Source organism: Meriones unguiculatus, chromosome 7, assembly GCF_030254825.1.
Source record: "Meriones unguiculatus strain TT.TT164.6M chromosome 7, Bangor_MerUng_6.1, whole genome shotgun sequence".
In the NCBI taxonomy this organism is placed as follows: Eukaryota; Metazoa; Chordata; class Mammalia; order Rodentia; family Muridae; genus Meriones; species Meriones unguiculatus.
Genome location: NC_083355.1, coordinates 30,701,127 through 30,717,429, shown reverse-complemented (window position 1 = coordinate 30,717,429; position 16,303 = coordinate 30,701,127). Strand labels below are relative to the sequence as shown.

At 41.9% G+C, this 16,303-nt stretch overlaps 1 long non-coding RNA gene across 1 annotated transcript in view; it reads right to left on the bottom strand.

The window, feature by feature from the left end:
• Positions 1 to 264: 264 nt before the first annotated feature.
• Positions 265 to 16,303, bottom strand: part of LOC110566463 (uncharacterized) — a 42,360-nt gene continuing 26,321 nt past the window's right edge. The window contains exons 8-11 of the long non-coding RNA XR_009592846.1: positions 14,301 to 14,360; positions 10,621 to 10,739; positions 5,179 to 7,148; positions 265 to 3,170 (exon numbers count right to left, since the gene is read on the bottom strand). This is a non-coding gene — a long non-coding RNA (uncharacterized LOC110566463). The remainder of the gene's footprint in view (positions 3,171 to 5,178; positions 7,149 to 10,620; positions 10,740 to 14,300; positions 14,361 to 16,303) is intronic.

Sequence of the window (16,303 nt, the reverse complement as noted above, 5' to 3'; positions counted from 1 at the left end):
AGAGGGAGAAGGGAAGTGATTTGGGATGAATAGTCTGGATTTTAAATCCAGATGAAATATAAAGAAGCCATGTCATTGCAATACACACCAGTCCTAAACGATACAATGAGTTAAGTGCAGTTGGAGTCGTTATTCACAATGGTTCCCAGAGCTTTCGGCCCTAGCCTCAGAGGGCCTAGCCTTTATTAATACAGAATAATTCTCCAAAGGTAGCTTGTTGCAAGGCTTTTGGATTGCTGGGGAGAAAACCTGAATGAGTGTCCAGCAAAGTTGCCGAAGTTCACAGAGTAAGAACTTCAACTCTGGAGAAGCCCTGCTAGCTTTGTGCACTATGGTTTCTCTTCATCTAGTTGAGATAATTTTGTTTGTTTGTTTGTTTGTTTGGAACATTGCTTCCTGCCCTTGGCTTAGAAACAATCCATGAATTGTGTAATTCCCATGGAGCACTATCTTCAATTGTTGTGCCTTCCTCTTGGGAGCAAACTGATGGGCACTCTCTGAAAGTCAGTCCTGAACCATACACCAACGTGTCTGGTTCATCCTGAATGCACTAAGCTTGACAACCCTGGGTAAATGTGCTTCTGCTTTATTAGTTTGTTGATGACATCCATTGGACACAGAAAGGAAATGCCAGTTCTCTCTACCTCCATTTTGTTTATTGTTTTAGCCTCAGTCCAAAACATAGAAGCTTTCAGGAAACATATATACAATGAAAGTGATAATTAACAACATTATAGTAATGGTGCTCTTTTTATTTTGTGTATTGTGTGACTATGCTGTGTGTGTGTGAATATGGTGTGTGTAAGAGTTCACACATAGCATGGTGTGCATATAGAGAACAATTCTGAGTGTCTGTTATTACCTTTTTCTCCCTTGTTTGAGAATGACTCTCCTGTTATTTGCCAGTGCACATGCCAAGGTAGCTGGCGCGCTTGCTTCCTAGAATCCTTTTGTCTCTGCAATCCATATTTCCATAGCCTCGCTAGGGCTATAGACACAAGCTACTGATTCCAGTAAAAGAAAGCCACAGACTGCATTTTGTTTTTAATTAATAAGATCTTGGGACTGGAGCGATGATATAGTGGATAAAGCACTTGCTGTGCAAGCATGATGCCTGGAGTTTGGATACCCCAGTACTCATGTAAATGTCAGGTGGCCATGTTTGCCCATCTGTAATTCCAGTTCTTGAGAGATGGGGATGAGGGATGCCTGGAGAAGACTGGCTAGCTGGAATAGTAACACTGGGAGTGAGTTCTATGTTCATCAAGAGATCCTACCTCAACATACTCAGCAGACAGTATATCAAGGAAGAATACAATATCAATCTTTGGCCTCCACAGCCAGTGAGAAGGCATTTGTTGTTGGGTGCCCCGGGCTCACAAGCTTTCTGGGATTTTTGTTTCTGCCTTCCATGACTAATTTCTTTCACTTCCCACAATATTTTTCAAGCTTCATCTATATCAGTGGTCCTCAACCTTCCCAAATGCTGCGAACTTTTAATACAGTTCCTCATGTTCTCGTGACCCCCCCAACCATAACATTATTTTCATTGCTGCTTCATAACTGCAAATGTGCTACTGTTATGAATCATAAAATAAATATCTGCTTTCTGATGGTCTTAGGTGACCCCTGTGAAAGGGTCATCTAACTCCGAAAGGTGACCCCTGTGAAAGGGTCATCTAACTCCGAAAGCCTCAGGGTGATAACAGCTGATCTGTCTTGTTATATGCAGGTACACATGTATCTATACATGCATCAGTATCCCGTTTCTTTTTATGTCTGGATAACATCTTACTATAAAGACACAGTATCATTTACCCATAAGTCGTTTTTGGACATAAAAAATAACTTCTGTCATTTGGATATTATGAATAATTCTGCTATATTCACTTTTTTTTGGATGGATATGTGCTTTTACTCCATTATGTATAGCATTGGAATTAATGTGTCATAGAGCAATTCCATGTGTCACCATTTGAGAGACTACCAGCCTGCCTTCCAAAGCAGCTTCATCATTTTAGACACACATCTGTAGTTTGTTAGCATTCTTGTCTCTTCGGGAGGCATGACAATTGTGCAGCCATGAATTTTGCTCAATAACTTCCTGACTGGGTAAAGTTATTATTTTTTTCTTCATGCTTTTTTGTGTTGACAGGTGTTTGTCTTAACACTGAATTCTCACCTTCTCCCAGTCAGTTAGAAACCTGGCATTATTTTTAATTAATTATTCAGTGTGTGTGCATGTGTGTGTGCGTGACACAAGTGCACACCCACACTCTGGCATTGTGTATGGAAGTCAGAGGACAGCTTGATAGAATTAGTTGTTCTTTGATCCACCATGAGGGTTCAGGGGATTGAATGTGGGTCCCAAGTCTTAGCCACGAGCATCAGTGCTGCCCAGGACTCTGTTGAGCATTCCCAAATTTTGCAGCTGCTATTTTCAGCCAGCTAATACTGATGAAAGCCTACAAAAAATAAGTGTAGTGACTTATAGTCTCCTGAAACTTGAGGCTCCCAGAGAATTTATTTTTCTGACCTCCTGTTTGATCTCTGTTTGACATTGTCGATAAATAGGCTGAAGATAACTATGAGGATGCCATTCAGGATGTGAGGACAGAGTTCAGGATTTGCTTTTGCAGCTTTGTAAATTCATCTTCTTTTTCACCCAGTGTCAGTCTGTCTCCCTTTAAAAATCTTTGTCCTCCAGTGGATTACATTTTCCCCCCATAGAGATGCCTACATGGAAATTGTGGTCCCTTTTCAGCAGTATCAAGCTTGACACCATTAGTAGAAGGAATGGAAAGTTCTTACCCTGATTCCAAACTTTGCATTTGTTTGCTTTCTATGTTCACAGTGGAGGGAGCAGAATGCCAGCCTCTTCTGTCATGGGTAAAGGTCCTCAGGATGTATTTCACCAAAGTAGGTGGCCATAGAATGCATTTTTTTCTACAACCGTAGCTCCACTCTCTGGGTGGCTGGTTTTTCTTTTACTTCTTCTCTTTTCTTTGCTCCAAATGTTAGATGTTTTGGTGGTGGTAGTGGTGGCAGTGGTGCATCCATACTTTCCGTTTTCTATCTATTGAATTGCCTCTTTTCATAATTTTTTTGTTTCAATTTTCAAAGCCACTTGGGTTAATTCAGTAAATGTTTATTCTTTAGACCTTGAGTGCCTAGGGAAAATAAGATAAACTTTGACTTGGTTCTCAAAGGGCTTTTTATTTTAGGTTTCTCATTATTATGCTTAGTTTTAATTTTAAATGTCAACGAGCCACAACATAGAATCACCTGATATCCTAGTTTGCTTTTCTGTGAGTGTGATAAACACCATGACGAAAAGCAGTTTACAAATAGTTTATTTCATCTTAAAGGTCATACAGTCCATCATCAAGGGAAGCTAATTCAAAATAGAAGAAAAAAAATTCACAGAGGAATGCTATTTACTGGCTCTCTTCCAGGTTCACACCCATCTACTTATCTTTTATACAGTTCAGGCCCATCTGCCTAGATACGGTTCTGTACACAGTGAGCGAGGCCAACCTACATCAATTAACAATCAAGAAAATGGCCCACCAACATTCCCACGGGATAATCTAGTGGAAGCAATCTCTAATCTGAGTTTCCCTCTTCCCTGGTATAGCAAGTTGCCAACCAAGATGAGCCATCACTGCTGGGAAGAGCCTCAATTGAGTAATTGTCTTTATCAGGATTGTGTGTGGACATGCCTGTCGAATATTATCTTTATTTTTAGTTGAGATAGGTAGATACCGCCCATTGTGGGCAATACCATTCTTTAGGTAAGGGGTCCTAAACTACACTGAACAGGGGAAAGATACATGCTAGAAGCAGAAAACAAGGCAACTTCTATATGAGAAAGCATTTAACTGGGGGCTGGCTTACAGTTTCAGAGGTTTAGTCCATTATCATTATGGCAGGTGGCATACAGGAAGGCACTGGAACAGTAGCTGAGAGCTACATCCTGATCCATCAGCAGAGAGGGAGACAGAGACAGAGAGAGGCAGGGACAGACACAGACAGACAGACAGCCTGGTGTGGCTTAACCTCAACGCTGACCCCCGGTATCACACCGCCTCCAACACTTTCCCACATCTCAAATAGTGCACTACCTGGTGACTAAGCATTAAACTATATGAGGCTCTGGGGGCCATTCTTATTCTGAAGACCTTCCTTGACTTCCCCTCAGTGATGGACCAAAACTTGAAATTAAGTCAAATCAACTCCTCTGCAAAGCTGCTTCCAGTCTGGGTTCTTTATCATAGCAACAAAAATAACATACTGATACAAGCTATCTGTTTGAAGTATATGTTGAATCTGAGACACATCTATGTATTTCCTGCCCAAGCTCTTTATATACAGGACACTTCTTATTATTATTATCTAAAGGCCACGCAATTAAGACCAAAGGCATTGTTCTGTAGCACAGTTTTTTCTTCCCTTGCCCATTGGGCACAGAAATGCTAGAAATGTATATAAATGTTTATCCATTTTTTTTCTTTCTCAATTACGTGTCAGTTTCTCTTTTATTCTTATGTATTTTTTTAATTTTGTTTCAAAGTGGAATTTGTTATGTCTTAAAGATAAAATATGCTTACATTTGTGATGACTGCCATTAAAACATTGCTGTGTGGCTTTGTAATGAATGACCACACTTAATGTAGCCCCTGGGCTATAGGTTGGACATGACCTATTTAAATCATTGCACCATGTAAAGCTAATTTTCCAGTGCTTGGAAAATTTGGAGATATTGATTAAAGACTTTCTCCAAGCTCCCAGTTAGTACATAACACCATCAAAAGCACCTTGCCAAATCTTTTGCCTGGTCTTAAGCTTCATAAAAAGTTCATTCCCTTTTTTTCCTTTTCTTTCTTTCTTTGGCTTACTATTCTTTCTCTCTTCCATTTGGCTCAAAGTTTCTAGATGATCCTCAACAAACCCGTGTTTTCTTTTGAGAACATTCCTATATTCTCCCTGAGAGCCCCTTAATTTTAATCAATCCGTATAGCTTGATTGATGCTACATATTTTCCCTACCATCCTGTGTAGTATTTTCACCAGGAAGAGCTATACTTTGGAGTCACAGAGAACTAAGTTCAATTCCAGGTCAGCCCCAGAAATAGTTGCACTTATGAGACAGGCACTTTTCCACAGCATGTTTCCTCACCTGTATAATAAAGGGAGGCATGGCTTACAGGCTGAATCTGAAGTGTGAGCATGATAACATAGCCAAAATAATGAACGTCCCCCACAAAATGCCCAGGTCCTGACCCTGGGAACCCGTGGATGTATCCATTCCTCTGGCAAAGAAGAATGTAATTAACATTGCTAATCAGTCGAATTTCAAATGTCCAGGATCTATATGAGTGAAAGAGTGATAGAGAAGAATTGATATTAATATGAAAAGGCGAGAGTGGCATTTACCAAGACCGAAGGTCTTCATGCTAAAAAATAAAATAAAAAAAGAAGCTACCCCTCAAAATGATTTTTTTTTTATGAAGGCAATGAACACAATTGTCCCTGAGAACCTTCTGAAGTAATGCATCTCTGACAACATAGTTCTTGTCCAGTAAAGCCCACTTTTGATTAGCTTATAAAATAATATATGTGTATCACTTTGAACCGCTTCATTCGTAGCAAATTGTTGTATCAGTAAACTGTGGTAGATACAATGATGTGCCCACCGCAAACCCAAGTCCACACCCTGATCCCTGGCACAGTCGGTGTGTCAGCTTAGATGGGAAGAGCGAATTTGAACGTGCACTTTGGCCGACTACACTGAGATGCTGAATGACTGTGAGTGACATGGTGTCCCCCTTGTACCAATAAGCTCTTTGTCAAAGCAAGTCAGGAGGTCAGAGTCAGTGCGGGTGTGAAAATAGGAGTAGAGAAGTACTGTGAGGACACAAGCCAAGGAATGTGGAAGAGCAAGAACACAGGTTGAGATGACCCACCGAGGGCTTCTGAGCTCCAGAACTGTAGTACATTTGCATTATTTTAAGTCTGTGAATTTGTTATGGTGTTTACCATGTATGCCCCAAGTCAGGCTCAGCTACCTGTCCTCAAAAAGCCAATTAAAAAAGAAGAAAAACGAGGATTATTCTATGTGGCCACATTGGCAAGAGGGACAAAGAAACCCAGCAAGTCCCACAGGAATGTCTTTGGGGCTTCTAAAAGGTGAGGTTGAGGTTTAAGCAAAGGCTGAGGTAAAGTCCATCTGAGCAATTCCAGTCAAGTCAAGGCCCATGCACTGATGCATGGTTATCTGGGTTTCAGTGTCATCCTGTAAAGTGGTCTGACCAGCTGTTAAAACTGTTTGGAATATCTTTCAAGGAGACGAGTTCTCCCTCCCTCTGGCTCGTGGCTTTTCCTTTTCCAGGCATGAGATTTCCGGGGAAATCCCCATTTATTTGAGGTTCATTGTTCACAACAGTCTGAAAGACTGAGAGGTTTAAGTTAGAATATCTTCATTTCTGCTAGACAGTGTGTGTGTGTGTGTGTGCGTGTGTGCATGTGTGTGTGTGTACAATCACCTGTAGCCTTCCTACAATATCTAGCTTGTTCATGTCTTTCCCCTTCAGCAGTAAATTCCATGCTTCAAACTGCACTGACAGCCCCTCAGAAGTGTTCCACACTCAGAGAAACCAGCAAACACAAGAAACGGTTTCACTTTGTCATAGTTTTTACATCTGGAGCTCTGGGATCTGACCCCTACCATGTTTATCCACCGAGAATTCCATCCTTGCCCTTCTTTTTGTTCCACTTGTCCTAGAGTTCTGGAGAGAGCAAAGACTTAGCTAGCTATCAGCAGGCTATCTCTTGTCCCAATTTTAATCCATTCCTTTGCAGAGAATCATTGTTACCTCTTTCCTCCCCTCCTTCCCGGTCAGTCTGGAATGCCTTTGTTGGGCAAACACTTCGGTGCCCTTTGCTCCCTTTCCTTTATCATCGTCTTGAGCCTGTCAACGAAAACATTCCACTGAGCATCTCGTGTTCAGTGTTGAGCCTCATAACTCACACCGTGCCTGTTGCTCTTCTTCTTCATCATGCATGTCCTTGTTTGTTCTTCAAAGACGACAGCATAATTTTAAAACTCACTCGAGAGTTTTCTCTATACCACTCGAAAAATCTTCACTTCTAACAATAAGAAAAGGAACAGAAACGACAATGAGTCATTGTGTGATAAGAGATTAAAATGACATTGTATTTACATATCCTGGTCTTAACTGAACAGAAACAAGAAAAATTCTACCACATAACATCAATAAGCAAGTACAGGTGGCTCTTGGCTGACAAGGGTTCAGCCCACAATGTTCAACTTTAATATAACTTTAATATATATATATATATATATATATATATATATATATCTTACCTCCAATTTTTAGTTTCAATATTTTCCCCTGCACAGTGATACACGCTATGCTGGTCTCCCTCAATGCTGGGCAGAGGCAAAAAGTCAAAGCTGCCAGCCAGCCATGTGACCATGAGAATAGGCCAACAAACTCAATAGTGTACTCTGCTGATAAGCTGTGATCCACTGATAGGTTAAGTGTTTCAAATGCATTTTGGTTTGCCCGATTTCAAAATATGTTTTTTAACATAACACCATCACAAATTACATCAATTACAAGTCAGCAGTATTTAATTCTTTATTAAAATGCACATTTAAAGAAAGTCTCATTCTCTCTGTCTCTGTCTCTCTCTCTTAGCTGCGTGTCTTACATCCTAACCTGAATGCCATCCACACTCAACAGCATGCCACCGTGAGCTATATTTTTGTTTTCCTATATAATGTAATGTAATGTATATATGTGTATATATATGTGTGTGTGTGTGTGTGTATAATTTTTTTCTTCACAATTTATTCATTATATATCCCAAATGAAGCTCCCTTCCTCAACTCCCCCCAATTCCACCCTCCCTCCCTCTTTCCCCTATCCCCTCCCCCTAGGCAACTGATCTCCACATCTGCCCAAAGCTTGTTAAGTCTCATCAGGACTGCCTGGATCCTCTTCCTCCAAGGCCTGGTAAGGCCGTATCACCAGAGGCAAGCGATCAAAGAGCAGGCAACTGAGTTCATGCTAGAGGCAGCTCCTGCTCCCTTCACTCGGATATCCACATGAAGACTGAGCTGCCAATCAGCCACATCTGAGCAAGGGGTCTAGGTCCTCTCCATGCATGGTCCTCTATTGGTGCATCAGTCTCTGCAGGACCCCCTGGGCTCAGATCCTTTAGCTTTGTTGGTCTCCTTATGGGGCTCCTGTAACCTCCCATATCCCTCTATCCCCACCCCTCTCTTCTTCCATAAGACTCCCTGCAGTCTTCCCAAAGTTTGGCAGTGAATCTCAGCATCTGCTTCAATCCCCTGTTGGGTGGATCCTTTCAGAGGACCCTCTATAGTAGGCTCCCATCCTGTTTCCTCTCTCCCACTGCTTCTGGTATCTATCCTGTTTGCCATTCTGAATGAGATTTAAGCATCCTCCCCAGGGAGGATGTAAATTGTATTTATCAATATTTACTTATTCACTTGGACCAAACAATGTTCTCAGTGCTGAGATAAGATAATTAGCAAAAGATGGTGCCCATATCCACGATTTTATCCACCTTCTTGGTCCTTCGATTTTTTTTTCTTTCTCACTATTTTGCTCTTGTATCAATTGCTCAGTTCCTGTGTGTACCGTAATCTACCCAGACTTTACAACCAAAGCAGTTCTTAGAGTAGAAACTGAAAACAAAAGATGCATCTAAGCTGCTGACGTCAAGAAGCCAAGTGGAGGAAGAGATAACAGGTACTAACCAGGGAACAAGAAAAGAATCAGGGAAACCACATTTGTTCCTTGTGCCATTGAATTAATGGAACTAAGAGTTTACACACATTTCCACAAACTATGTCTAAGAATGTGATAACACAGATGGGTGTAGCTAAGTGACATTTATGTGCTAAGAGAGAGAAGGAAAGCATCGACCAAACCAGTGAAAACTGTATCAAGGATCTGAGCTACAGAGATGGTGTCCTTAGAGGTCTGAAATGAAGACTGACCTGGCCAGGAAAATCACAAAAGATTTTCTTGAATAGGGGACAGATGAACTAAGATCTCAAGGACAATCATTGATTAGGTCTGAAATGGAAAGTGTGCTAGGCTTTGTCTACAGTGCTTACCTAAGATTAGGTACTTCCTTAAAGGACCCAGTAGGAGATCTGGCAAAAGCAATGATTAGAAGTATCTAGAGCCCTAGGGTGCTTCAACTCTGAACAATTTTTTGGCTATTTCTGCTATTTTCCCCTTGGATGTCTACATTCCTGGGATAGTCACTAATGACTTGTAACAAGCTGTGTCTCTTCCAAAGCTTGGGAAATTAAGATGGACACCAAATAAAGATAAGTGACAAGGAACTCAGCTTGATGTTTCTAGGTTCTACTGCATTAGTGATTTACCTGCCTGCATTCAATCTACACCTAACTTAGCCTTGCCTGAGACAGACTGTCCCATTGCACATTTACTCTTATATTTTTTCCCAAATATGTTATACTCTTCTCCTGTATTTCTACTTTGAGACTTAGGCAAGGTCTGTCCTTCATAACTTTGTCATTAGTCGTCAGCAGAGCCCACATTGTCTGGACTGTAGAATCTAATGAATGATCAGCAAGCACAGACAGAGTCTATTTGAAGCAGAGTCATTGAAATGTATGATGTCTGATGTGCTCTCTGGCAGTGAGGCAAAAACATCTAGTTGCCACTAAATGAAAATAGTCAGTGTTTTCTTCCACAGGAACAGACACTCCTTGTCTTCACTCATCAATGCTTACTTCTGCAGCTGTCTGTGAACATCCCCCAGCTTCCTGCTGAACAGGGGAGGAGGGGAACATTTCTGGGTGTCAGTGTTTCTCTGGCTTCTATCCCTTCTCTGCTCTTCTTGACTCTCCACTAGGTTCTGGGGGATCAGAGTTTTATCTCCCAAGTTTTATCTTTCCTTCCTAAGTTATATCTGTGTATACTTGCTCTACCCTACAGCAGGATTCAAGCTGTCTTCTCATACTCAATATTCTCCTATATTGGTCAGCTCACATCATCCGCACACCACCCTGGGAGTGAGTGGAAGGGCTAGTTCTAGCACACAGAAAAGCGACATGGCCACCCTCAGACTTTCCAGAAACTGAGTAGCAAGGCTGGGGCTAGATTAAAACACTGATCATCACACTAGCAACTTTTTGCTCTTTAAGAAGTAATGGTTGGTTGGTTTCAGTGTGTTGCTCTAGCATATGGTTCTCTAGTAAGAAAATATCTGCTATCTTTCTATCTAAGAGGATTCTTTACGTTCTGGTAAATGATGAGTGGTCTCTACATTTGCTTCACCCTTTGGATTTCCTGTGGGTTCGGCCAATAGGAATCCCAAGATGGAGGTAGAGAGTGAGAAGATGAGGAAATCAGAGAAGCTCCTTTGTCTAGTCATGAGCTTCATTTTGTGCTTGGTTCTGGAACCTAACTAAGGCCACTGAGAGAAGGAAAAAAAAAAAAAAAAGCACAGAGATTGAAAAAAATGACAGGTACATGCATACAGAGAAACTAGGACCAGGCATGCTTTGTACTTTCTGATGGGGCCTCACCTACTATCGAAAAAATCTTGGATCCTCAGTGTCTTTATTCTGTATGGTACAGAAGGACATGGCTGGCCAGTCTCAGGTAATGGGTCTCTGAATGTGAGCAGTTCCACGCTATAAATATCCTGGAAAAGGAAAGCAGCAGTTGCTAGTCTTTGTGTACATTGATCAGTCATCCTTAAACACTCAGACTTAGAAGAGAACCCTTTGAAAACTTTAAACCTGGCCCATAGGGGGAAAGGCTTTGCCAGTTTCCCATGGGCCCTTGGTGTTTGTCATGGCTGCAAGCATGCCAACAATACATGTCCATTCAAAACTTCATTTGGGGATTCCTCTACTCCTTAATCAGTGTCTCTCATACAGTTCTCTTCAAGCTCCAATAATCACGCTTTCTCCTACACCATCTGACTTTGGGATTCTTCCCTTTAACTGCCTAAGCCTTTGTAGTCATGTCATTGAATTTTTCTTAGTTTTCTCTCTCCAGAGTCCCCATCTCTTTCCTCCTAGAATCAGCATTTCTACAGTGTTTTGTAAATAAAACTTCAGAAAGAGTTCTGCCAGACACAATGCAGCTTTCAGTGCATTCTTTGACCCTCCTCAAATTTGCTAATGGACATAGTTCATGTCTCATGAAATCTGCCTGCTGGGGGAAAGCTCCAGAGATCAGAGCAAGAGTCTCTGAATCCTGATTCCTCATTATGACCACCAGCAAACTGTCCCATTCAGATTCCTGGGGGATTTCCACCAACTTCAAGGAGGAAATACTCTTCCCAAACATTCATAGTAGTAGAGGATTTGTGTTCATGGCAGGATCATTATTTCTGGGTAATAGATAATAGATGAATCAGTGAAAGAAGAACCCTTGGGGCCATCTTTGGGAAGGCTCTTGGCTAAAATTGCATAAAAGCCTTTAGCTCTAGTGCTCATACTTCTGTTTGTGAAAAACAATAGCACTGATCTGAAAGTGTTTATTATCTATAATCAGCTTGAATGCCCGGAGGTACAGGTTCCCTTCCTGCAAGGAAGGTCTCTGTGGTATAATTCCCAGGACGTAACCCATTGATTGCATAAGTACTCTTTCAAGTCTCTAAAGGGATGTCTCAGGGCCCACACAGTGCTCTTTAGAAGTCATTTTGAACTACTCCCAGGCGCAGTAATTTAGCATCTTCACACCGACGCCATCCAAAGCCACACCTTCTCACATCAACACAGCAGATAAACCACTTTGAAACTGTCTGCCAAGCAACATGGGGCCCACCAGGGTTTTCAGCCTGGAGAGCATCAATTTGGCATGCCTATGACCCTGTGTCCAAAAGCCCATTAAGAGATAATCATCTGCCTCAGCCATTCTGGTCCTCGTGACTGAGATGTTATTGTTATTCTCTGCAGAGCAGTTTTAACTTCCCCAAAGTTTTCTAATCCTCTATTTCCTTAGATCCACCTTGCAAATCTATAGTGCTGGCAGAGCAACGCTTGCTATCCTGTTTTCACAGAGCAATGAGGAAACTGAGATCATGGTTTCAGCTCTTAGAGCTAACTCTTGGCAAGGCTGGGATTAGAAATTAGGCCTTCCTATGTTCTCTGCTGACCCAATACTCCTTTTCGCTCTGTGAGCTTTTATCTCATGGTGCACAATACATGTTTTCTTCCAAAAAGTGTTCTTAACAATATTTTGAAAGTGTTCTTATGGCCAGGGAGGGGGCTGAGCAGATAAAATGCTTGCCTGACGATCTGAGTTCAGTCTCCCAGACCCATAAGGTGGAATGAGAGAACAGACCTCTGCAAGTTGCCTTCTGATCTCCACACATATACGGTGGCATGTGAGCACCAATACCCACATCCGTGCACATGCACAAAATCAAACAAACACCTTTTAAAAAGACTTTTTGTTCTTCCTGATATAAAAAATTCCAAATCAGTATGTACAGTACCCCGAAGCTTTGTGATCTTTAGTTCATAACATTTATTTTGAACATATTTTATCATTGGGGGTGTGAAGATGCTATATTTAGAGTTTTAATGTGTCCCACAATACACAGCAAAGGATAAATAAGTTAGTACTAGTTTTGGTAGTGAATCCTACCTTCTGCTATAGTCTGACTTCCTTTTCTCAATCACAACTTTCTGCAAATCCACAGCCCCACTGAACCTGGAATTTCCTGGAGGAACTATTGGTCTGCTGAGGATTAAGTGTCTCCACCTCACTGTCTAGGAGAGGGGCCTAATGACAACCCTCACAAGGACTGGCTTCCACTAAGTCAAGTGGCATAAGTGGATAACGAGGCTCCCTAAGCCAGGTCCACACTTCACTCTTTGGAACTCTACCGCACGCAGAGCTGTATCATATGTCCTGGCACTGGTTGTCCACTGAATAAGAAAGCTTGTCACCATTTTTCTCACAGTAGATTCATACAGAGCGTGAATTCTATGCATGAACTCTGAGAGGCAAAGAAAGCAGACATTCTCATTTGTAGCCCTTGTTTTTCACTGCAGGGATGTTTGGAAATAGGCCCCACACATTTCCCAATGTCCCCGATACATGTATAATCACAAGAGTTCAAAGAACTCTTGACTATTCTGTTTACCTTAGCGCGCAACATGGAAGACCAACATTCTCAAATCACAGGCAACATATCGTTAGTGCCCTAAGCCTTGGAATACAGGCAAATAAGGTTCAGTCTCTGTCCTCCAAGAATGTTTTTAAAGGTGGAACCTCAAGTGAAAAACATCACCGGAGGGGAAAAAAAATGCACTCAAGCCTGCCTTTCAAGGTTGTTACCTGGAAATCCATTACCTTTCTCTCTCTCTTTCTCTTTCTCTTTCTCTCTCTCCTTCCTCTTCTCAGTGCTTCTATTTTCTTGCTTTAGAAAAGATGAATGCATGCTAAATGTAAGGAGGCACTTGTAAACTGGGGTTCTTGGGGAAAGCTGGCATTGAGGCTGGAGCCCGTGTTGGGAAACAGCAAGCACAGCTGAAGGAACAGAGCCCCGAGGGCACAGCCTAGACTTCTGATGTTCCCTGGGAAATTGTCTGAATGCCAACTCTCTCCGAAGCTTCCTCTACTAAAATCCACTCTGCAAAACATGCCTTTTGTGACTGCAGCTATTGTAAATATAGAGAAGAGGCCTGTATTTCCTGTGGAGACTGGGGCGGTATGGGCCTGAGTCTGAGAGGACAAGCAGAGGCTGCAGTCCTCCCGGCCCAGGGCAACCTCAGCCCACAGAACCCCCACAGGCAGGCAATAGACCAAGCATTGAACTGGAAGTTCACAAAGGTTCACAAGGGTCATGTGACCTTGTCATCCGTCCTCCTTTTCTAAAAGCAAAAAGTTTAACCTATGTTAATACACATTGGAATAAGCAATATTACAGGGTTGAACAAAGAAACTGAAGAAAAAAAAAAGTAATCAGAATTCAAAGGTGCCTCATAGAGGCAAGCAAATTTAAGCAGTCCTAGGAGAGGCCTAATATAAAGAGATGGGGAAGGAGAGAGAGGTTGTTCTAGGTGGAATAGGCAGCTTATGCCAGGGTTTGTCCATCACAACAACACTGGCATCTTAGCTGATCGGTAACAAACACGAGTCGTTCTGTGCATTGTGGAAAATTGACTAGAATCCCTGCCCTCGACTTGCTAAAGATCCAACTTCAGGCATAACAAAAACGACTCCAAGCACTGCCAAATGTTACCTGAAAGATAATGTGAATGTCATGTTTGAAGGACGCCATCCCTTGAAGCTGATGATCGGTCTAAAGATGTCAAGTTAAAAAAAAAAAAAAGAGAGAGAGATTAGCAAGAAGGCTGGCCTGATTGAAAGCTAAGCCCTGATCATTGTACTGGCATGCTATTCTATGGCCTGGTGATTAAGATAGAAATTCTAAGCACAAATAAAACGGCAACAACAACAACAAAACGGGTGTGTAGGCAGTGACTTAAAGAGGCACAGAAAGCTCAAGTCAGAGAACTCAGCCGACGCCTTACAAGACAATGAATACATCCATTCTTCTTCCTTGTCACGCTTGTAGACAGCCCACGACTCTTACCCTAAAGACTTCCTCTTAGCTTGGACCAACATGCCTGGCCTTGACCCTAAACTCGTGGCTTGTTCCTCTGAAGGCTGAGAACACCTGTGGCCTTACCCCCCCTTATTTTAGCAACAATTTTTGAAGCAGCCAGAAGCAAACACCCAGAAGCCCTTTCTACTGTTTGTTGTGTTGTTGCTAATGGAGCCTGAGGTCTAAAAGGGGTTTCCAGGGCGTGTTATCTGCTACCCGGGGAGCCAGGGACACAGTGTGCGTAGGGGTTGTTCAGCGGAGCCTGGTTGGAAGTGGTGGTTATTTAAAGACACCAACCAACCGTAGTGTCAATGTCCCTTTGACTTTTTTTTTTTTTTTTAAGATACTTTAAGGGGCGAGGAGTAATGGCTAGTTGATTCTTCCACTTAGCCTTGCTAATTTGGGATTTGGGCTGCAATTACAAACAGCTGTTGCAAAATCTCCAGCTTCCTAGGAGATTAAAAAAAAAAAGGTGAGGTGATTTGTGAAATCTTCAAAGGGCCTCCTCAAGATTATGGTAATTGAATTTCCTTATTTGTCAAAATCGTAGTTCTTAGCATGAATTTGGGGAATGAGACATACAGGTTGTAGGCTCAGGATTTGTCACATTTGAGGCAAAAGAAATGCCCTGAAAGCGTACTAAAACCATCATGCTAATAAAAGTTCATAAAAATAAGCAAATATGGTTTGCCAAGAAATCCATATAATTTACACATTATTTAATTAGCTTCTCTTGGGCACATCCTCCATGCAGGCAGGGCTAGCCGAGGTATAAAACAGAGCAAGAACTCTTCCCTTGCTCCAGAGGGATTAGTAACCTGAGCTGATAAAACAAACACACACACACACACACACACACACACACACACACACAAGCACACCTTAAACAATCACTACCTATTCTACAGTGATGTAATAATTACACTTGATGTGTTTCATAAGCATGATAAGTAGATAAATCATAGCAGAAATTTTTATGCTTTCCCTTGGAATCAAGAAAAGCTTCTTAGAACTTGACTGAGTCACTGAAACCCGACTTTACATACAAGTGTTTGCTAGTCCGGTGCCTCTTATGTGGTGGATAATTTTATATCTGTTAAATCAAGATCCAGTTTTTTCCCATCAAGCTTAGTGTACAGTTGAACCACTGGGACGTATAATGAGCATTGCAGGGATTCTTAGAACAATATGTATATCATTTCAACATTGTTCTAAAGCAAAGGGTCTCTCTCTCTCTTCCCTCTCTCTCTTTGTTTCCTTGTCTTTCAGAAGGATAGAAAAAAAGGCAAACATTAAACTACTTACTTCTAGAAAATTTGTGACAGGACTCAAAGATCTAAACAGTGTTCCCTTTGGCTGGGAGTCCTCAGAGCTCCCAGGGACCATTTCAACAAACCTCTGCTCATGGGGTAAGACATCCTGGTTCATATTGTGCAGGTGCTGTGAGACAGGCTGGCCTGAGAGTTAGGAGGGTATAAGCACTTATTTCTTTTGATATTAGACAGAGTTGTTCTGCCTTTGTGCCCTGGTTCCTCTTCCCTCCGTTGCACAGAGAGGATCAAATGAGCTCAGGGTGGCCAATGCTTCATGAAGGGCTGGATGCTTAGCAGACATAGTTCAGCGCATGTGAACCGAGC